The sequence below is a fragment of the Aethalodelphis obliquidens genome, unplaced genomic scaffold, assembly GCF_003676395.1.
Source record: "Aethalodelphis obliquidens isolate GAN/ISIS:26980383/991018 unplaced genomic scaffold, ASM367639v1 scaffold3, whole genome shotgun sequence".
Taxonomy (NCBI): Eukaryota; Metazoa; Chordata; class Mammalia; order Artiodactyla; family Delphinidae; genus Aethalodelphis; species Aethalodelphis obliquidens.
In genome coordinates this window covers 75,720,275-75,743,864 of record NW_020837947.1, presented here as the reverse complement: position 1 = coordinate 75,743,864, position 23,590 = coordinate 75,720,275, and the positions used below count along the sequence as shown (strand labels likewise).

The window sequence follows — 23,590 nt, the reverse complement described above, 5'->3', positions numbered from 1 at the left end:
TAGGCACGCGGGCTTTGGTAGTTGTGGCACGCGGGCTCAGTAGTTGTGGCTCACGGGCTCTAGAGCGCAGGCTTAGTAGTTGTGGCACATGGGCTTAGTTTCTCCACAGCATGTGGGATCTTCCCGGAGCAGGGATCGAACCCGTGTCCCCTGCATTGGCAGGCGGATTCTCAACCACTGCACCACCGAGGAAGCCCTGGATGCTTCCCTTTTGTTTTCCCCTGCCTACATTTACTTCCTATTGCTCAAAAAGTCTCAATGCTTTTCAGAACACCACTTATACTTATGGTTTTCCAATCTGTAACGTCTATGACTGTTAAATTCCTCAGGATGGATTACCTGTACTATATTGAGTTTGTTCTTTCTCTGGCATTGACTAGCAGATGCCTGAAGGTCAAAGACTGTTTTTCTCTTCTGTTAGAATTTCCCTTGTAAGTGGCATAATACCCCATGGACCCACTGCAGATGTGGGTTAATAGAATACATTGGCTGAGGAACAGATACTATATGGCATTGTTTTGGTTTTTGTTTTTCTTATTTACTTAACATGGCTTAGAAAAGTTGACTCAGGGATTCTTTTCTTACAGGTGACATTGAGGTAACCTGAAGTTGTTTTGTTGTTTGGCTCTTGAGACATAATGGAGAGTTTCTTTTTGGTATTACTTTCTATCTTCTTCACTATCTTATCCTTTGGGATGGTTGTAAATGCCTTCATATTTTAATCTTTTTTAATTGACTACTAAAAATATCAGAGGAGACCAAAAGGTCCATTTAACTTATTTACTACATTTCATTGGGTAAAGGTTCACAAGGTTGTTGGACCTTGTTTTTTCTGATACCTCTCTGTCTCATGTTTGTTCCCAGTGTCATCTAATGCTCAGAGTTTTTGTATAATATCGGCTTTACCTGAATTTTCAAAACTCAGACAGAATTGAACTAATAAGCTGATTTGTTGCACGTCCATCTGTTCTTTCCTTCTCTATTAAGGTATGATTTGATCAGTATTATAGAAAACTTTACAATTAAGCTTTTGGTATTTTGAAAGATACTGAATTTTCTGTCTAGGAAACTGAAAATTTTTTCTACCTCATATGGTCAATCAGGAATTAAATATCAGATTTGCCATGGTTTCTATCTGCAGTATATAATCAGCTTCTTAGCCATCAATAAATACCTCGAATACTTAATATTCCTAAATCTGTTTTTTTGCATATGTTTGCTCTCTTCTTTTAAAACTACTTTAAACAGGTTTTGTGTGACTTGGAGTCTTCCAGATACTAGCATTCATATTCCGTATCAGTTACCAGATGATGCAAATGTTTTTTCAGTCTAGTCTTTCTCTCACTGAAGGATTGGCCAACACAAGAGTAGAGTTGGGAACTGTATGTATAGAAGAAACTTGTGATGGTACAGGTGGGTCTGAAGTGTATTTTCATACCATGTATCATGGTACAAGCCATTGCTGAGTAGTTGGTCAGCAGTGGAAGAATGAGTGAATGAGAGGCTTTGTTGTTTAGCCAATATCTAATTGTTATCTTGGTCCTGTGTCTGCCTGGGAAGGTTAAGCTGTCCTCTGCTTGCAGTTACCTCTACTTTTCTTGGAGAGGTCATTGTTGCCATTTAGAGAAAGTAGGATCATAAAATTGCTCACTGCATTCACAGTTAGGATGATGGTTTATAAATAAGTTTTAATGACTTTATCTCTGGAGATTTTTCTTCTCCCCAGCAAAAGCATCTTAGACTAAATCATTCAAACTTTTGTCATTATTACTACCATCATTATTATTATTACCATTGTCATCTTGTTCCAGATATGTTCACAAAACTTCTTTAGTAGAAAAATTGACTAACATTTACTCTTTATAAATGCTTTTCTGTGTTTTTTTAGCTTTCCTTGAGTAATAAACAAAATCTCAAGAAAGAATATATCCTGACATGAAATATAGGATAGCTCCTACTATTATATTTTTTATTGATACTATTCTTGATTTATTAAAACAAAATATCCTAGTTTAGGGGAAAAAAGTACTTCTTTTGAAAAACCTTGTTTCCATAGATTGGAAGTGTTTAATTAAATTATACTGGTTAAAAACATGAGCCCTGCTATTGATTTCATTAAAGTGAAACTGTGTTTGTGCAATGTGATAAGAAAAGGTGTGGTATGAATACCTTAATATTCTGACTGAGGGATTTCATGTATCTATAATTCATGTACAGGCAGGTTTTAAATAAAATCTAAATAGTCAACAACATGTTCTCAACACATTCAGTAGTAAAATTATTCTGACCATAACTTAGTCTTTCTTTAATGATACCAATAAGAACTTGGTATCTTTCAAAATCTTGAGGTCATCATGATGAATATCAGTTATATTAGAGCTGCATATACATATATATATGTGTGTGTGTATATATATATATATATATACACATATGTTCAAGAAATAGGAGATTGAAATGAGATATCTTAGAAATTATTTTGAGTAATTCTCTGATATTAGCTTGGTTGAAATTATTAATAAGTTTAGGGGAAAGTATATGATTTCTGATTTTTTTAGATTTGGATAAATCCTATTTATTTTTGTGCTTTTTTTAAGGAACTTTATATTATGTTTATTTAATAACAAATTTTTTAGGAATTGTTATCTTAGTTCCATGTCTGTATTATATTTTTAGGATAACCATTAGGCGTAGGACTTGAAGGTATAGTCTATAGTGTGACATTTGACAGGCATGGAAGATATGTATCTTGAAACCAGATGGCTTCCAGGGGTCTGCAATGGGCCTGTTCTAGGGGTCCTGGGATGCAATGGTGACTTGACTTGGGTTGAACTGTCTTCTACTTACAGGCTCCAGTATGGCACCTTCCTCATTCCTCTGGGTACTTGCTTGGGGTCAGGAAGGTTTCCCTTTGAGTTATTTAATGCCCTTTGTTTGACTGACAAACTGACCTTTCCTATACTTCCAGACTTCCAAATGTGTTTATTTCTATGATTAGAAACAGCATGAGCTAATCCTAGCATTGTATGGCCACCTGTTTCTACTATCATGGAAGTTTAACACTAGAATGCTTATAGTTCTATTTAGATTTTGCAGTGGTATCTTCGTCTTAAATTTTCATTTGTTTTAAAGAGATGGGAATGATTATATTAAGTTAAATATCGAAACCTATAGTTATCATTGAGCTTTTTAGACATTTAGCATACATTGCTAAATCTTAGAGACATAATAGTGAGTTACTTAGAACACATATTCTTCAGATTTCTTATTTTTTTAAACCGTAAAACAACTCCCAGACATATTAGTTGTGAAATTGAAAAAAAATCCTGATTATCAAATAGACATTAAATTAGAATCTTCTGTATGTATGGTAAGCAGAATAATCACATCCTAATCCCTGGAGCTTGTGAATATGTTACCTTCCATGACAGCAGGTGGGTGGGATTGCAGGTTGCTTATCAGCTGACCTTGGGATGAGGTTTTCCTGGATTACCCACCTGGGCCCAGTACCCACAAGGGTGCTTGTAAGTGAAAGAGGGTGGCAGGAGAGTCAGTGTCCAAATCAGAGAGAATTTTGAAGATGCTATGCTGCTTGCTGTAGAGATGGAGGCGGGGGCCGAGAGCCAAGAAATGCAGGCTGGAGAAGGCAGGGAAATGGGCTCCACAAGGATCGCAGGCCTGCCAGCCCCTTCCTTTGGCCCAGTGAGACCCCTTCAGACTCCTGACCCCCAGAACTGTAACGGAATAAATGTATGTTCTTTTGAGCCACTAAGTTTGCGGTAGTTTGATACAGCAGCAACGGGATGAAATAAGCTGTGTTCCCCATTTTCATACAGTAACTCTGTGAGATACGTGTGGTTGCCATTCTTATTTCCACTTGATAGATAGGAAAGATGAGGCTCAGAAAACTAGTTAGCGGTGCTGTGCACACTAGCCCCCCGAATGAGGACGGCATGTGGCTGTGCTTGCTCGCTCCCTTCTCTCTCCTCACAATCCTCAAATCCAGAAGACTGACCCAGATGTCTGCAGGTATCGCCTACAGAATCCTCTTCCCACCTGCTGCCGGCTCCCTGATGCTCATCCCTTCCTGCCAGAGTCCTGACTCGTCTGGCCCCATCTGATCCCCCGCCTCACGGCTGGGAGTCCGGCGGTGGCCCCGCTGGATCCGCGAGGAGGCACGTTCCTCATCGCAGCCCGTGGGGCCCTTTCCTACGGCCTCATCCAGCCTCTTTGGCCTTACCTCTCTCCATTCCAGCCTAAACCTTCTTCACCCGGTCAGGCAGATGTGTTTGTGGTTGTCCGAGACTTGCTGTTTTGTCCCTGCCCTCTGTGCTGCAGGACCTTCCAGGCCCTTCTGCTGTCCAGCCAGTTCCACCCGGCTTTCCAGACGGAGCTTGAGGCTCAGCTCCCTGGAGAAGCCTCCCTCGTCCCCTGCCTCCGTCTCCCTTTCCTTTGGCTGATTAAATACCCTTCCCATGAATTCACCGCAGCACACGTCTCACTGTGCAGGGGCTCCTGACTCGGATTTATCCTCCATCAGAATCCAGTCTCTGGGCCAGTGCCAGGCTGTCCTCACTCTGTCCTCAGGGCTCCATGTGGTGCTTGGTGGGGTGGGTTTGGGGGTCTCACTGTAGCTGGTGCAGGTGGGGTCTAGGCTCCTCCCGTGGCCTTTGCTCCCACAGGGGGCTGGGCCACAGTCTTCTCCTGTGATGTTTGGCAGCTTTAGGGAGGTTATCTTTTAAAGCTCTCCATCTTGCTAGGATGCGCCTTTTCTGTCCTTTGGCTAGGGGAGCAGACTTCTATTGTTGTTGTTGTTTTTGTCTGTACCCAGTGGCATTTCTGGGTTGTTGGCTTTTTTATTTCCAAATGTGGGATAAACGAGACAAAAAGGAAATCAGATTTATTTTTTGTTTTTTGAGGAACTTCCATACTGTTTTCCATAGTGGCTGCACCAATTTATATTCCCGCTTTTCTCCACACCCTCTCAATCCCACTCCTGGGCATATATCTGGAGAAAACCATAACTCGAAAAGATACGTGCTCCCCAATATTGACAGCAACACTGTTTACAATAGCCAAGACATGAAAACAACCTAAATATTTAACCATTGGCAGATGAATGGATAAAGAATATGTGGTATATATACACAATGGAATATTACTCAGCCATAAAAAAGAATGAAATAATGCCATTTGCAGCAACATGGATGGACCTAGAGATTGTCATACTAAGTGAAGTAAGTCAGACAGAGAAAGACAAGTATCATATGACATCACTTATATGTGGAATCTAAAACAAAATGGTGCAAATGAACTTATTAACAAAACAGAAATAGACCCACAAACATGGAAAGCAAGCTTATGGTTACCAAAGGGGAAAGGTGGGGAGGGATAAATTAGGAGTTTGGGATTGATATATACACATTACTATATGTAAAATAACCGACAAGGAACTACTGTACAGCACAGGGAGCTATACTCAGTATTTTGTAATAACCTACAAGGGAAAAGAATCTGAGAAAGAATATATATATATGTATATGTACATGTATATATATATGTATAACTGAATCACTTTTCTGTACACTTGAAACTAACACAACATTGTAAATGAACTATACTTCAATTTAAAAAAACAAACAAAACAAAAACCTAAGTAATTACAGAAAAAAAAAAGAAAACCGGAGAACTCACCACCTAGTCCTTCTTTGGTCCTAAGGTTCGTAGCCTGTCCACCTGTCAGTCTTCTTGGGTGTGTTTTAAATATAATGCCTAGGGTTTTTAGTACTTAGTGAGAGGATGAGAGATACGCAAGTCCACTTTCCAGAAGTGGAAACCTGTGAATGTATTTTTAAAATATGTACTATTCCATATTATAATGACAAAGAGCTAGCCCTCTGTCCCACCCGAGACCACCAGGTCTGTACTCCTCTTCTGCCCCCACTTACACCTGTGCTTTTAAACGAAATGCTTATGCTCCTATTTCTCAAGTTGTTTTCTTTTTTATCTGTTCACTTTTTATCATAGAAGACACAAATTTATGTCTTATGTGGCTGCTCTCCTCAATCATAGTTTTGTCATAGTTTTGGTTAAGTAAATATTATATATTCATATTATTGTAAATATGTCATGACATATTTGTATTATTATAAACATGCCATGATGTATTTGTATTATTATAAACATGCCAAGACGTATTTGTACTATTATAAACATGCCAAGATGTATTTGTACTATTATAAACATGCCAAGATGTATTTGTACTATTATAAACATGCCATGACGTATTTGTATTATTATAAATATGCCATGATGTATTTGTATTATTATAAATATGTTACTGCATATTTATATTATTATAAAGATGTAATTTTTAACACCAGCACATCTAATATACAATGGTTTCATTTCCTTTTTTTACAGCTTTTTTTTTTCCTTAGGATTTTTTTTTCCACTTGCTTAGTTTTCTGCATACCTATAATTGATGCTTCTTTCATATACTTTGACAGGTTGTAAACATCCTCTCAGTAAGGCCAAACAAATTAAGTCACTTATCAGTTCCATCTTTTACTTTAAGATACACCTTCTGGAGCCCTTCATCTTCCTGTTCTCATCTGGGCTGAGCTTCCTGTGTCTCTGATCAGCTTTATTCCATGGACTTCTTTTAATCACCACCCTGGGAATTCCCTTTGCTGCTTTTTCGTGCTGTGTCTCCGAGTCCCTAGATCTCATCTATTCCTTTCCTTAGTTTATAACTTCATTTAGGTGATGCACATTGTTTACGAGCTCACGTAGAATGGATTCCTGGGATGTAAACTTGAAAAATATTTGTTTGCTTAAAATATTTTATTCCAACTTTAAACTTTATTGGTGGATTAGGATAGATTTCTGGTTGGAAATCATTTTTTTCCGTAGAATTTATAACATTTTTCTACTAACTTCTGGATTCCAGTGTTTCTAATGAGATTTCCAGTGTAATTCTGATTGTAATTCCTTCAACGTGATCTATCCCTCAACCTCACACACCCGCAGAAGCACTTAGGATCTCTCCTGTTTCCGTTGTTTTGTAATTACAGGTGGTGTACCTCAGTGTGGGTCTTTCTCTTGAGTCCTTGGTGGGTCTTTGAATTTGGGATTCCATCTTTCAGTTCTGAAAAATTTTTGAATAGTTTTTCTCATATATTTCTGCCTTTTCTCTGTATCCTTTGTCTAGAACAGTTCTTGGTCTGATCCTCTAGATTTCTTATCTTTTTTTCTTGTACTGTTTATTCTTTTCCTTTTTCTTTTTCCTGGGAGATTTCCTCAACGTTTTCTTTTAGCCATTCTATTGAATTTTTATTTCTGCTGAAATATTTTTCGTTTGTATGTGTTCCTGTTCTCTTGATTGTTCCTTTTCATAGCTCCCAGGTCTTGTTTTATGTACAGTAATGTGTAAAACTTTTATATTTTCCTTGTTTCCTGCTTTGCCTCTATTTTCTTCTGGTCTTGATTTCCCCATCTCAGTTGATCACTGTTTTTCATACTTGAGGCTTTCCAGTGCCTTGAACTAACCTGGAAAGATGGGAAAGATTTAGAAGGGCCCCCTGAAAGATAACTTGGGGGAGGTATGCCAGCTGCTTGACGAGAGACACTGAGGCAGGGGGAAGCTTGGAGAGCCCTGGAACTGCTGCAGTCTGGGGGGTTCGGTTGGGAAGGAGTGGAGCTTTGGAAGACATGCGCCTAACGAGATGAGAAGGTCCAAGTAGTGAAGGTTCTTCTATTGTTTTGTTAAATAACTCGAGTTTCTTCTGCAGCCCTGAGGTATAAGGTGTACAATTTAAAATCATGTGCACAATTTTGTGTGTTGGAGCATGTGCTCTTTTTCCTAGGAGGGCGCTCATCCTTTTCATGTGATTCCAAAACGAAGCTGTGATCCCCAAAGTAAACAACATCTGGGAAAACCATTGAGATTGACTTGCACACCCCACCCAAATAAATACGTCAAAACATGACTCAAATCTTACTTCACTCATAAATTCTGTCTTATCAATTTGATCCTGAAATGGGCTCCTCTTCTGAACTTCTGTAGTGATTATTGTCTACATAACTCACTTTTCAGTTTGCCATATGCGGTATTATTTCAGCTTATCTAGTATGGCTTAAATTTTTTTAATGTTTTATTAAACCTGTCAAATGTTTTTATCACAGAGATTAACAGCTTAGGATAGCACGCCCAAACTTTTGTTTACTAGCGCTGGCCTTAGATAACTGATATTGAGTTTCACATCTATAAAATGGGGACAGTAAATGTGATTACCTCATAGGGCTGTTGGGAATTTTCAATGTGTAGATGCAAATGAAGTGCTTATTAGCATAATATCAGGTATCACATGCTCTCCTGAGGAAGGGCCATATCCTATTTTCTCTACTATTCCTGATATAATGCTGAGCTCATTCCAGGAGCAAAATGAAGTGTTTTGTGAATTGAAAATAAGAGAATGAAAGTAAATGACAAGTTATACTTCATATACTCCTATATACTTAATACCATCTTCTGTCTTTTGGTCAAATTTTTCTGTGTATAAAACCTTCCCAAGGAGCAGCTCTGTCTTACTGACAGTGTAATGACATTCCTGAAGCGCCTCCATGTACTAGGCAGCAGGGCCTCATTTTGTGGTGTCACAAACTTACCCTTCCAATGGCCACAGCTTCCTGCTGACCGATGAGCTTATTAGCAGGTATCATGGATTTTTCTTCCTATTTTAATTATAGAAAATCAATTTTAGGGACTTCCCTGGTGGTCTAGTGGTTAAGACATTGCCTTCCAATGCAGGGGTGCAGGTTCAATCCCCGGTTGGGGAGCTAAGATCCCACATGCCTTGCAGCCAAAAATATGAAACATAAAACAGAAGCACTGTTGTAACAAATTCAATAAAAACTTTAAAAATGGTCCACATAGCGGGAAACTTCAAGGTGGCGGAGGAGTAAGATGTGGAGATCACCTTCCTCCCCACAAATACATCAGATATACATCTACATGTGGAACAACTCTTACAGAACACCTACTGAAGACTGGCAGAAGACCTCAGACTTCCCAAAAGGCAAGAAAATCCCCACGTACCTGGGTAGGGCAAAAGAAGAAAAGAAAAAACAGAGACAAAAGCATAGGGATGGGACCTGCATCTCTGGGAGGGAGCTGTGAAGGAGGAAAAGTTTCCAGACACTAGGAAGCCCATTCACTGGCAGAAACGGGGGGTGGGCAGGGAGGAAGCTTCGGAGCCACAGAGGAGAGCACAGCAACAGGGGTGCAGAGGGCAAAGTGGAGAGATTCCTGCACAGAGGATCGGTGCCGACTGGCACTCACCAGCCTGAGAGGCGTGTCTGCTCACCCTCTGGGGCAGGTGGGGGCTGGGAGCTGAGGCTCAGGCTTTGGAGGTCAGACCCCAAGGAGAGGACTGGGGTTGGCTGTGTGAACACAGCCTGAAGGGGCTAGTGCACCACAGTGAGCCAGGAGGGAGTCTGGGAAAAAGTCTGGAGCTGCCTAAGAGGCAAGAGATCATTGTTTCGGGCTGCGCGAGGAGAGGGGATTCAGAGCACTGCCTAAACGAGCTCCAGAGAGAGGCATGAGCCATGGCTATCAGCATGGACACCAGAGACCAACATGAAATGCTAAGGCTGCTGCTGCAGCCACCAGGAATCCTGTGTGAAACCACAGGTCACTATCCACACCTCACCCCACCCCAGGAGGCTGTGCAGCCCGCCACTGCCAGAGTCCTGTGATACAGGGACAAATTCACTGGGAGAACACATGGCGCGCCTCAGGCTGTTGCAACATCACGCCGGCCTCTGCCACCGCAGGCTCACCCCGCATTCTGTACCCCTCCCTCCCCCGGCCTCAGTGAGCCAGAGGCCCCTAATCAGCTGCTACTTTAACTTCGTCCAATCTGGGCAGGAACAGACGCCCTCAGGCGACCTACACGCAGAGGCGGGGCCAAATCCAAAGCTGGACCCTGGGAGCTGTGCGAACAAAGAAGAGAAAGGGAAATCTCTCCCAGCAGCCTCAGGAGCAGCGGATTAAAGCTCCACAATCAACTTGATGTACCCTGCATCTGTGGAATACCTGAATAGACAACGATTCATCCCAGAATTGAGGCAGTAGACTTTGGGAGCAACTGTAGACATGGGGTTTGCTTTCTGCATCTAATTTGTTTCTGGTTTTGTTTATCTTAGTTTAGTATTTACAGCTTATTATCATTGGTAGATTTGTTTATTGATTTGGTTGCTCTCTTTTTTTCTTAATATATATATATATATTTCCTTTTTCTCTTATTGTGAGTGTGTATGTGTATGCTTCATTGTGTGATTTTGTCTGGTATAGCTTTGCTTTTACCATTTGTCCTAGGATTCTTTCTGTCCATTTTTTTTTCTTTTTTTAGTATAGTTTTTAGTGCTTGTTATCATTGGTGGATTTCTTTATTGGTTTTGTTGCTCTATTCTTTCATTCTTTTTTATTTATTGCTTTTAAAATTTTATTTTTAATATTATATTGTTTTTATTTTAATAATTTTATTTTATTTATTTTTCTTTCTTTCTTTCTTTCTTTGTCCTCCATTTTCTTCTGACCTGTGCGGGTGACAGGGTCTTTGTGCTCCAGCTGGGTGTCAGGCCTGAGCTTCTTAGGTGGGAGAGCTGAGTCCAGGACATTGTTCCACCAGAGACCTCCTGGCCCCACATAATATCAAATAGCAAAAGCTCTCCCAGAGATCTCCATCTCAATGCTAAGACCCAGCTCCACTCAACGACCAGCAAGCTACAGTGCTGGATACCCCATGCCAAACAACTAGCAAGACAGGAAAACAACCCCACACATTTGCTGAGAGGCTGCCTGGAATCATAATAAGTTCACAGAAACCTCAAAACACGCCACCGGATGCAGCCCTGCCCACCAGAAAGGCAAGATCCAGTCTCATCCACCAGAACACAGGCACCAGTCCCCTCCACCAAGAAGCCTACACAACCCAGTGACCAACTTTACGCACTGGGGGAAGACACCAAAAACAACGGGGAATATGAAACTGCAGCTGGCAAAAAGGAGACCCCCAAATGCAGTAAGTTAAGCAAAATGAGAAGACAGAGAAATACACAGAAGATCAAGGATCAAAGTAAAAACCTACCAGACCAAACAAATGAAGAGGAAATAGGCAGTCTACCTGAAAAAGAATCCACAGTAATGATAGTAAAGATGATCCAAAATCTTGAAACTAGAATGGAGAAAATACAAGAAACATTTAACTAGGAAATTGAAGAGCTCAAGAGCAAACAAACAATGATGAACAACATAATAAATGACATTAAAAATTCTCTAGAAGGAATCAATAGCAAAATAACTGAAGCAGAAGAACGGATAAGTGACCTGGAAGATAAAAGAGCAGAAATACCTACCACAGAGGAGAATAAAGAAAAAAGAATGAGAAGAATTGAGGATCGTCTCAGAGACCACTGGGACAACATTAAATGCACCATGATTCATATTATAGGGGTCCCAGAAGAAGAAGAGAAAAAGAAAGGGACTGAGAAAATACTTGAAGAGATTATAGTTGAAAACTTCCCTAATATGGGAAAGGGAATAGTCAATCAAGTCCAGGAAGCTCGAGAAACCCATACAGGATAAATCCAAGGAGAAACATGCCAAGACATATATTACTCCAACTATCAAAAATTAAATACAAAGAAAAAATGTTAAAAGCAGCTGGGGGAAAGCAACAAATAACATACAGGGGAATCCCCATAAGGTTAAGAGCTGATCTTTCAGCAGAAACTCTGCAAGCCAGAAGGGAGTGGCAGGATACATTTAATGTGATGAAGGAGAAAAACCTGCAACCAAGAATACTCTACCCAGCAAGGATCTCATTCAGATTCAATGGAGAAATTAAAACTTTCACAGACAAGCAAAAGCTAAGAGAATTCATCACCACCAAACCAGCTTTACAGCAAATGCTACAGGAACTTCTCTAGGCAGGAAACACAAGAGAAGGAAAAGAGCTACAATAACAAACCCAAAACAATTAAGAAAATGTTAATAGGAACATACATATCAATAATTACCTTAAATATAAATGGATTATATGCTCCAACCAAAAGACAGAGACTGGCTGAATGGATACAAAATTAGGGCCTGTATATATGCTGTCTACAAGAGACCCACTTCACACCTAGGGACAGATACAGACTGATAGTGAGGGGATGGAAAAAGATATTCCATGCAATGGAAATCAAAAGAAAGATGGAGTAGCAATTCTCATATCACACAAAATAGACTTTAAAATAAAGACTGCTACAAGAGACAAAGAAGGACACTACCTAATGATCAAGGGATCAATCCAAGAAGAAGATATAACAATTGCAAATATTTATGCACCCAACATAGGAGCACCTCAATACATAAGGCAAATACTAACAGCTATAAAAGGGGAAATCGACAGTAACACGATAACAGTAGGGGACTTTAACACCCCACTTTCACCAATGGGCAGATCATCCAAAATGAAAATAAACACAAGCTTTAAATGATACATTAAACAAGATATACTTAATTGGTATTTATAGGACATTCCATCCAAAAACAACAGAATATACTTTCTTCTCACATGCTCATGGAACATTCTCCAGGATAGATCATATCTTGGGTCACAAATCAAGCCTTGGTAAATTTAAGAAACTTGAAATTGTATCAAGTATCTTTTCTGACCACAACGCTATGAGACTAGATATCAATTACAGGAAAAAGTCTGTAAAATATACAAACACATGGAGGCTAAACAGTACACTACTAAATAACCAAGATATCACTGAAGAAACCAAAGAGGAAATCAAACAATACCTAGAGTAAATGGCAATGAAAACACAATGACACAAAACCTATGGGAAGCAGCAAAAGCAGTTCTAAGAGGGAAGTTTATAGTAATACAGTCCTACCTCAAGAAACAAGAAACATCTCAAATAAACGACTTAACCTCATGCATAGCGCAATTAGAGAAAACAAACTAAAAACCCCAAAGTTAGCAGAAGGAAAGAAATCATGAAGATCAGGTCAGAAATAAATGAAAAAGAAATGAAGGAAACGATAGCAAAGATCAATAAACTAAAAGCTGGTTCTTTGAGAAGATAAACAAAATTGATAAACCATTGCCAGATTCATCAGGAAAAAAGGGAGAAGACTCAAATCAATAGAATTAGAAATGAAAAAAGGAGAGATAACAACTGACACTGTAGAAATACAAAGGATCGTGAGAGATTACTACAAGCAACTATAAGCCAATAAAATGACGACCTGGAAAAAATGGACAAATTCTCAGAAAAGCACAACCTTCCAAGATTGAACCTGGAGGAAATAGAAAATATAAGCAGATCAATCACAAGTGCTGAAATTGAAACTATGACTAAAAATCTTCCAACAAATAAAAGCCCAGGACCAGACGGCTTCACAGGTGAATTCTATCAGACATTTAGAGAAGAGCTAACACCTCTCCTTCTCAACCTCTTCCAAAATATAGCAGAGGTAGGAATACTCCCCAACTCATTCTACAAGGCCACCATCACCCCCATACCAAAATGAGGCAAAGATGTCACAAAAAAAGAAAACTACAGGCCAATATCACTGATGAACGTAGATGTAAAAATCCTCAGCAAAATACTAGCAAACAGAATCCAACAGCACATCAGAAGGATCATACACCAGGATGAAGTGGGGTTTATCCAAGGAATGCAAGGAATCTTCTACATAGGCAAATCAATCAATGTGATACACCATAATAACAAACTGGAGGGCAAAAACCATATGATCATCTCAATAGATGCAGAAAAAGCTTTAGTAAAAATTCAACACCCATTTTTGATAAAAACTCTCTAGAAGGTGGGCATAGAGCAAACTTACCTCAAAATAATAAACTCCATATATGAGAAACCCACAGCCAACCTTGTTCTCAATGGTGAAAAAATGAAACCATTTCCACTAAGATCAGGAACAAGACATGGTTGCCCACTCTCACCACTATTATTCAAAATAGTTTTAGAAGTTTTAGCCACAGCAGTCAGAGAAGAAAAAGAAATAAAAGAATCCAAATCAGAAAAGAAGTAAAGCTGTCACTGTTTGCAGATGACATGATACTATACATAGAGAATCCTAAAGATGGTACTAGAAAACTACTAGAGCTAATCAGTGAATTTGGCAAAGCAGCAGGATACAAAATTAATGCACAGAAATCTCTTGCATTCCTATATGCTGATGCTGAAAAATCTGAAAGAGAAATTAAGGGAACAATACCATTTACCATTTCAACAAGAAGTATAAAATACCTAGGAATAAACCCACCTAAGGAGACAAAAGACCTGTATGCAGAAAACTATTGAACACTGATGAAAGAAATTAAAGATACCAGCAGATGGAGAGATAAACCATGTTCTTGGACTGAAAGAATCAACATTGTTAAAATGACTATAGTACCCAAAGCAATCTACAGGTTCAGTGCAATCCCTATCAATCTACCAATGGCATTTTTTACAGAACTAAAACAAAAAATATCATAATTTTTATGGAAACACAAAAGACCCTGAATAGCCCACGCAACCCTGAGAAAGAAAAACTGAGCTGGAGGAAACACGCTCCCTGGCTTCAGAGTATACTACAAAGCTATAGTAATCAAGGCAGTATGGTACTGGCATAAAAACAGAAATATAGATCAATGGAACAGGATAGAAAGCCCAGAGATAAACCCACACACATATGGTCACCTTATTTTTGATAAAGGAGGCAAGAATATACATTGGAGAAAAGACAGCACTTCAGTAAGTGGTGCTTGGAAAACTGGACAGCTACATGTCAAAGAATGAAATTAGAACACTCCCTAACACTATACACAAAAATAAACTTATAATGGATTAAAGACTTAAATGTAAGGCCAGACACTAAAACTCTTAGAGGAAAACATAGGCAGAACACTCTGTGACATAAATCACAGCAAGATCCTTTTTGACCCACCTCCTAGAGAAATGGAAATAAAAATAAAAATAAACAAATGGGACCTAATGAAGCTTAAAAGCTTTTGCACAGCAAAGGAAAACATAAACAAGACGAAAAGACAGCCCTCAGAATGGGAGAAAATATTTGCAAAGGAATCAACGGACAAAGGATTAATCTCCACAATATACAAGCAGCTCATGCAGCTCAATATCAAAAAAACAAACAGCCCAGTCCACTAATTGGCATAGACATAAATAGACGTTTCTCCAAAGAAGATATACAGGTTGCCAACAAACACATGAAAGGATGCTAATCATCACTAATCATTAGAGAAATGCAAATCAAAACTACAATGAGGTATCACCTCACACCGGTCAGAATGGCCATCATTAAAAAATCTACAAACAATAAATGCTGGAGAGGGTGTGGAGAAAATGGGACCCTCCTGCACTGTTGGTGGGAATGTAAATTGATACAGCCATTGTGGAGAACAGTATAGAAGGTCCTTATAAAAGTAAAAATAGAACTACCATACAACGCAGCAATCCCACTACTGGACATATACCCTGAGAAAACTGTCATTCAAGAACAGTCATGTACCACAATGTTCATTGCAGCTCTATTTACGATAGCCAGCACATGGAAGCAATCTAAGTGTCCATCGACGGATGAATGGATAAAGAAGATGTAGTGCATATATGCAATGGAATATTACTCTGCCTTAAAAAGAAAAGAAATTGAGTTATTTGTAGTGAGGTGGGTTTACCTAGAGACTGTCATATAGAGTGAAGTAAGTCAGAAAGAGAAACAAATACCATATGCTAACACATATATATGCAATCAAAAGAAAAAAAAGGTTCTGAAGAACCTAGGTGCAGGACAGGAATAAAGACTCAGACATAGAGAATAGAGTTGTGGACAAGGGGAGGGGGACGGGTAAGCTGGCACAAAATGAGAGAGTGGCATGGGCATATATACACTACCAAACGTAAAATAGATAGCTGGTGGAAGCACTCGCCCAGCACAGGGAGGTCAGCTTGGTGCTTTGTGTCCACCTAGAGGGGTACGATAGGGAGGTTGGGAAGGAGACATAAGAGGGAGGAGATATGGGGATAAATGTATACCTATATCTGATTCACTTTGTTATACAGCAGAAAGTAACACACCATTGTAAAGTAATTATATTCCGAGAAAGATATTTTTTTAAAAAAGTTGTCCACTTAAAAAAAAAAATCTTAAAACAAGAAAATCCAATGTAAGTTAACTATTTGAGTGTCTTGGTTTCACTTACTCTTGAGCACCCATCCCTTCCTGTCTAGGTTATGTTTCTGCTCTCAGATTTGCTAGCTGTTGATTCCCCTCAGACTGTCCTTTTTGCTTAGATCACTGATGATGTGGCCTTCAGGCAGTTTTTAGGTAAATCTGAAGATACGGTTCATGAAATCGGATGTTTTTTTTCACCAATCTGTGTTTCCTAGTTTTGGGGGTTTTTTTGTTTGTTTGGTTGGGTTTTTTTTGCGGTACGCGGGCCTCTCACTGCTGTGGCCTCTCCCGTTGTGGAGCACAGACTTCGGACACACAGGCTCAGCGGCCATGGCTCATGGGCCCAGCCGCTCCACGGCATGTGGGATCTTCCCGGATCAGGGCACGAACCCGTGTCCCCTGCATCGGCAGGCAGACTCTCAACCACTGTGCCACCAGGGAAGCCCATGTTTCCTAGTTTTATCTAAAACTCAGTCATGCCACAATCGTATCAACAAATAAAACCTATTTATTAACTTTTTATTTATTTATTTGTTTATTATATTTTTTTGCGGTACGCGGGCCTCTCACTGTTGTGGCGTCTCCCATTGCGGAGCACAGGCTCCGGACGCGCAGGCTCAGCGGCCATGGCTCACAGGCCCAGCCGCTCCGCGGCATGTGGGATCTTCCCGGACTGGGGCACGAACCCGTGTACCCTGCATCGGCAGGCGGACTCTCAACCACTGAGCCACCAGGGAAGCCCTTAACTTTTTATTATAGTTCTGTCTAGGTAGCAGCATTTGTTTGACCTTTTTTTTGCTGTGAGTTAGGGCATCATTGTAGTAATGACATAGGCTTTTGCTCCTTTGCTGATTTATTCTTTGTTTCTGTTTTTGTCATAGGTGTTCATCAGTTTCTTTAAGTTTGCCTGCCAGAATTTTTTGTTGTTGTTTTTGTTTTTGTTTTTGTTTTGGTGGTACGCGGGCCTCTCACTGTTGTGGCCTCTCCCGTTGCGGAGCACAGGCTCCGGACGCGCAGGCTCAGTGGCCGTGGCTCACGGGCCCAGCTGCTCCGCGGCATGTGGGATCTTCCCGGACCAGGGCACGAACCCGTGTCCCCTGCATCGGCAGGCGGACTCTCAACCACTGCGCCACCAGGGAAGCCCTGCCTGCCAGATTTTTAAGGCTACTCACAGTCTCCTTTTTTTTGGACACTCCTGGGGAAACAGAAATTGTGTCTAAGGTTAAGCCTCCATGCCCCTTTGCATCTTTTTTTGCAGAGCTGTGTTTAAAAAAAAAAATTCTAGGCTAATGTTCCTGCGGTTGTAGTTTAATTTAATAAGCATTTACTGAAACAAGTTGTGTCATAAACTGAAATCTTAATACTCATTTGACCACTGCATAAATCAGACATTCCTTGGATTTTCTAAGTAGTGTTTAACTTGCAGCACTCATTCAGAGAAAACAGGAATAGACAGAGCATAACTTGGTTCAGTTTACTTGCAAGGTATAGTTTATCTCTTCCTAAGATAATTAACTGCAGTCTATCTTCATATTATACCTCATAGCTTGTGAAGCCGTTTTACATGGAGCTTATCATCTCTTCTGTCAACAGTTCTGTGTCATGGCTGTTATTACTATCTTCAGTTTATAGCGGAAAAGCTTGAGGATGGGTAGGTTAAAGGACTCAGTAAAGTTACTTAATTAGCCAGTCATGGAACACCTGTGTCTCAAACCTATAGATGTGACCACAAATTTTTCCCCTTTTCTACTATATCTTATTTCCATCATTAATTTAAAAAATATATCCATACGTTTTTGTCCTAAATGCAAAAGAAGTAAACTGACTTCAATTTATGGGATAAAAAAATATTCATTAGAAATCAAAGACCTTAGCAATATTTCTCTCAATTTTATAAGAAGAATATGTATAGTTTGCTTGGGTAAGTTGCTGCATTTTATTCTGTACAAAGGTTTATGTTTATAGAAAGCAATAATGGAAAAAAAAACTACTGCTCTGCATTTAATATAGGGTCACTTGTTCCTTTTTTTCTTTATTGGCTATATATAACAGTCTGTTGGAGACTTTATGATTGTATATTGAGTCGTATAGCACTAATTTCTAATTGAGTATATAAACTGTGTGGTTTTGCTTGTGTCTACATAAAAATTAAAATATCTTCCTTCCTGTTTTAATAAGTTTTGTGAAATACATTTAAAGTTTGCTCTTTATAAATTTATATATAGGAATTTGAAGCTATCATTTTTTTAGTTTATTTTTCCCACTGAGTTCAGAATCTGCTTAAAGTACCCACCCCACTTAGTTATCAGTACTCATAAGGGCTGGAAAAGCTTAAATCATAGCTATCAAATGTGAGACCTGGAAAAATCAAAGAATTCTGAGAACATTAAATTGCTTCTCCTTTATTTATAGGCAACGATGACTTTGAAGCAGAACATTTTACTTTGAGCATATAATTAACCATTAACTCATTTATTTGTTTTTCCCATGGTATTTTTTGAGTGTGAGGTCTGTAATGTGACACACGGACCCCTCTAATGGGCTGGATTCTGTCAGAGGTACTGGATATACTGTGGTTGACTAATGAGACACAGTCACTGACTTAGGGAGCTAATGAGATAGCCATAAACTGTAAACTAACGTAACAGGTATGCAAAAAAGAAATGAGCAGGGTGCAATGGGAGAGGATGAAAGAAAAGGTCTAATTTAAATTGGTGGGACATGAAAGGCCTCATGGAAGAAGTAGCTTTTAAATAAAATGAGAGGGAATTTCGAGTAAGGACTCTTGAGACAGTGGTTGCAGCACGTGCCCCTGAGACAGGATGGGTAAGTGATTGGAAGGTGTCGTGTGCTCAAGTTGAGAGAGGGAAGGGCGGAGAGCTGCATAATGAGTTTGGGAAAGTATGGACCCTAATGGATTGGTAGGATGCCTACTGTGTTTATTTCCTGGGGCCGCTGAAACAAATTGCCATAATCTCGAAGGCTTAACAACAGAAATTTATTCTCTCACAGTTCTGGTGGCTGGAAGTCTGAAATAAAGGTGTTTTTGTCTAGAGATGCTCGGGGAGAGTCTGTTCCTTGCCTCTGACAGCTCCTGGTGGCTTCTGGCATTGCTGGGTTGTGGCTGCATCCCGCTGTCTTTCATCTTCACGTTGCCTTCTTCACTGTGTGTCCAAGCTCCCGTGCCTCTTACTTATGAGGATACTGGTGATGGTATTTAGGGACTTCCTGAACAATCCAGGATTCTCTCTTCATTTCAAGATCCTTTACTTAATCGCCTCCGCAAGGACCCTTTTTCTAAATAAGATAGTGGCATTCACAGGTTACAGGGACTTGATGTAGATATCTTTTGAGGGCCATGCTCTAGCCTACCGCACCTACCCACTGTTCGTTTCCACTCTTATTACCCTTTGATTTTATTAAAATGTCTATCCCTACCTATGTACAGGTCATGCATGTGTTTCTCTGGGCTTCTGGGGAAGTTTCTTCTCATTCTCTGAGAGATTCCTAGAAGCAATTCTCCATCTCTTCCTCTGGCTACTGTCTTGAGGAGATGTAAAGCTGGGACTCACAATCATCCTGCGGCATCTGAAGGGCAGAGTAGCTACATAAAGGAGGGTCCAGTCCAGAAAAACCACAGGAAATCCTACCAGAGCCGGTCAGCAGCCAGAGCAGCCTCCTCAGTCTCTGGATTTCCACTCACAGGAGTCAGTGCATTTCGTTAGCCTTTAAAGTGGTTTGAGTTGGGTTTTCTGCAACTTGCAGCCCGCAGCATCCTTTGGATAGGCTTCTGCAAGGAGTTTGGATTTTATTTGCTGTGCAATGGAAGTCATTGCTTTAGGTTTCAAAACCTCACTCTGAATACCTCTGAGGTCATTGATTAGAAGGGGGACAAGAGGTGGAGGTAGAGAAACCATTTAGACCCTGTTGCAGTCCAGGTGAGAGTGGATGACAGCTTACACTAGGTTGGTGGAGGTAGAAATGAAAAGAGTTACACAAATTTAAAATAGATACTGGGGACAAAAGTATGTACTGGAAGATTTCTCCTTAAAGTTGGTAGAGTGAGGACAGACATCTAACTTGGCTTCTACCCTGATTAAAACAATAGTAAAGGACTTTTTAAAGGTGTAAGCATATGGGGGAAATGGGAAGCCAGACAATAGCAATAAACTGTTAGAAGCTGGAGAAGACTTGGACAATTGGTAAATGCCTTAGTGGGTCCAAGAAAACAGAACTGTAAAGGAGCATTTGAGAAAGCTGTTATCCAAACTAGTTTACACAGTAGACTTGACAAAGACTCAGAAAGTAGCTCTGCTAGTTACCTTTGGAAGAGGAAATGGAGACCAGGTGGCGGTAGGTAGAATAAGGAGGTTTGGTCAGAAGTGTGCTTTGGAAGCATTAGAGCCCTGGATCCCCTCCCCTACCACACATGGCAGGGATGTGCCACTCCCACAACCGGCAAAAGCCTGGGGATTTATTCTCTGGAAACAGTAGTAGTAATCATAATGATAAGGCATCTTATTCTGGAAATTAGAGTTGAGGGTAAAGGTACTCTTTTTAAACGGGGATTAAATAAACCTACGTGTACGGTTGCTGATACTTCCCCAACTTTCTTCTCCCGTTTGGCTCCAGAACACTGGCAACAAGACCTTTACCTCTCAGACAGCAAATGAGAAATCTTTTCTGGGGAAATTGAACATCCCAAGAGGAAAAGCACGAACGCACTGAAATCAAAGTTTCCCTAAGGGAAACAGCAGTGGATCCTGTACTGAAGCTTATAGTACACTAGCCCCACCCACAAATGGGAGCTTGCAGTCAGCTTTCAGTCGTGGCTCTTATGAAGGAAAGTGTCTAATATGAAAGTCAGTTCCTGAAAACAATTTGGTGGATTCAGAGAGCAGGCAGGGAGGCAAAAGTTAAATTTAAAAGTAAAATATATATGTATATATGTGTGTGTACACACACACACATACACACACAAATATATGTATTATATATCTATATATATATATTTAATGGTCTCAGAAAGGTAAAAGCATGTTTTGTAACAAAAAAGAAAATGGTGCTTTAAAATAAAATTTTCAGGGAATAAATAAGACTTTTAAAATTAAAATTACTAAAGGTTTGGAAGTTTAGGTAGGGAAATCTTCCAGAGAGTAAAGGAAGAAAGAAAATAGAAAATAATGGAGCAATAGAAAGAAAGCTGGAGGGCCAATTTTTGGAATCGAACATTTGAATTATAGAGTTCCGGAAAGAGGGAATAAGAAAATAAGAGGAAATCATTGAAGATACAATTTAAGAAATTTCCTAACAGTGAAAAAAAAAAACCTGTATTTTTAGGTTGTCAGACTACCAAGTACCCTGTACTTGGATGAAAATAGACTTAAACTAAGGCCGTCACTGTGAAATTTCTAAATACTATCTCAAAGAAAAAAGCTGCTTCCAGAGAGAAGAGGAAACACATTTACAGTTTTATGAGCCAAATACCAGGAATACACATATTTCAGATTTTTCAAAAGCAAAAATAGTGGAAGAATTGAAGACAATGAAATCTTACCGAATATTTTCCAGGAAATTGATTTCCAACTCAGCATTTGGTACCTGATCAAACTATCAATCAAGTCTAAGAGTAAATGGGGATATTTTCAGGCATATTAGGTCTCGGATTATACCTCCCATGTATGTATTTTCTCTCAGGACACTATTGATGCTGTTCTGTCACAAAATGAGCTAGTGAACCAGGAGTAGAAGGCAGGAAATACAGGAAGCTGAAGACCAACGCATGGTGGAAGGTTATGCTGAAGGCAGTTTCAGGACGGCAGCGTGGCACAAGGCCTAGAGAGCAACCTGGTGGAGTTGGTCAGAGGTTCCAGGCACGAGCCTTTAAGAAAGCAAGACTGACAGAATGTGGAGTATGTAGGAACATCTTCAGAGCATATTAAGACAATTGAAGAAGAGTGTGGGGGTGAATTTTTATTACGTACATAAAAAATTAACCAATGAATAAAACTAGACAGTTATTAATTACAGGGAAGAATGTGCAGAAAAGGAAAAATATATGGTAATCTACATGGTTTGGCTGTGCATAGCATTTATGTAGTTACAATAATAAAAACACAGAGTGGATATCTGTCCAAAGTCATGGATGAAAAGTGGATGTGTGTGTGAATGTGTGTGTGTGTGTGTGTGTGTGTGTGTGTGAGAGAGAGAGAGAGAGAGAGAGAGAGGAGGAGAATGGAGATGAGTGCAGGGCAAAGAAAGATAGTCCCTCCCATAGTGGAAAATCAGTGTTTTTTAAGGAAGTATGTTATTTATAATCATGAGGGTAAATACCAAAAGAATCAACTAGAATAGTTTCAAATGAGAATGATGGTGGAGAGGGGTAGGGTACCACTGTCTTTGGGATAAATGCTGTACAACTCTTGGACAGTATCTGCTTGCAACACTTTAAAAAAATTAAAAACTGAAAAGAAAGTATGTTAGAGGGAGAATCCACTGGATTTGGCTATGGACAGCGTGGAGGATGAGGGAGAAGTAGTCATTCAGCAGTATTCCTTGCTTTCTGGTCGCTAACAACCAGGTGAATAGAGGTGCCATTTACAGATTCAAGGAGGACAGCCCGGAGGAGGAGGGGGGTAGGAGTGGGGATGGGCAGACCAAGTACTGAGTTTTATGATGACTGTAAGATATGTGCTTAGCAAGGCAGTGGGCTTTATCAGCCTGGGTCCCAAAGGAGAGAACCGGCCTGGAGATTATTGAGTCTTCATCAGCGTATAGAGGTTATTTAAAGCTGTGGGAGACAGCTCATAAGCAGAAATTGAGCAGGGCCTAGGGAGAGCCCTAGGAGCCCTGGGTGTTTGGTGTGCTAGGAGCCAGGAAGGATCCTGAAAAGGAGATAAAGAATTAGAGCACTGAGCAGTAGCAGAAAAGTTATCGAGTGTTGTCATGGAAGTGAAGAGAAGAGCATCTTTCAAAGAGAAGGGGTTGGTTGTCTTGCTGCGTGATACTCAGAGCTTTCGGACGGGGAAGCTGAAAGGTGTCCATCATAAGCTCATGTTGTTCGTATGTAACTTGATAAACTTAGTGCTGTTGCCATGCATTTACTGAGGATGCTCTCAAATCTCAATGTACTGGTGGTCACTTTATTACTCGTACACAGACACCTTAATTTTTGAGTTAATGCTGGGGAAACATACTATAGATAATTCAAAATAATAATTTAAAATTATGTATTCTTCTAAAATATGTTGTTATATTTGGATTTAACTTTTGGCGGGCTTTTGACTGGAACCTGTTGATTGCTCTTTCTGTGACTAGTGTGTAAGGAAA

The 23,590-nt window shown here is 39.9% G+C and overlaps 1 protein-coding gene across 1 annotated transcript in view; it reads left to right on the top strand.

The window, feature by feature from the left end:
• MEI4 (meiotic double-stranded break formation protein 4) overlaps positions 1–23,590 on the top strand; it is a 198,878-nt gene that overhangs the window by 35,457 nt on the left and 139,831 nt on the right. The gene's annotated exons all lie outside the window — the stretch shown is intronic.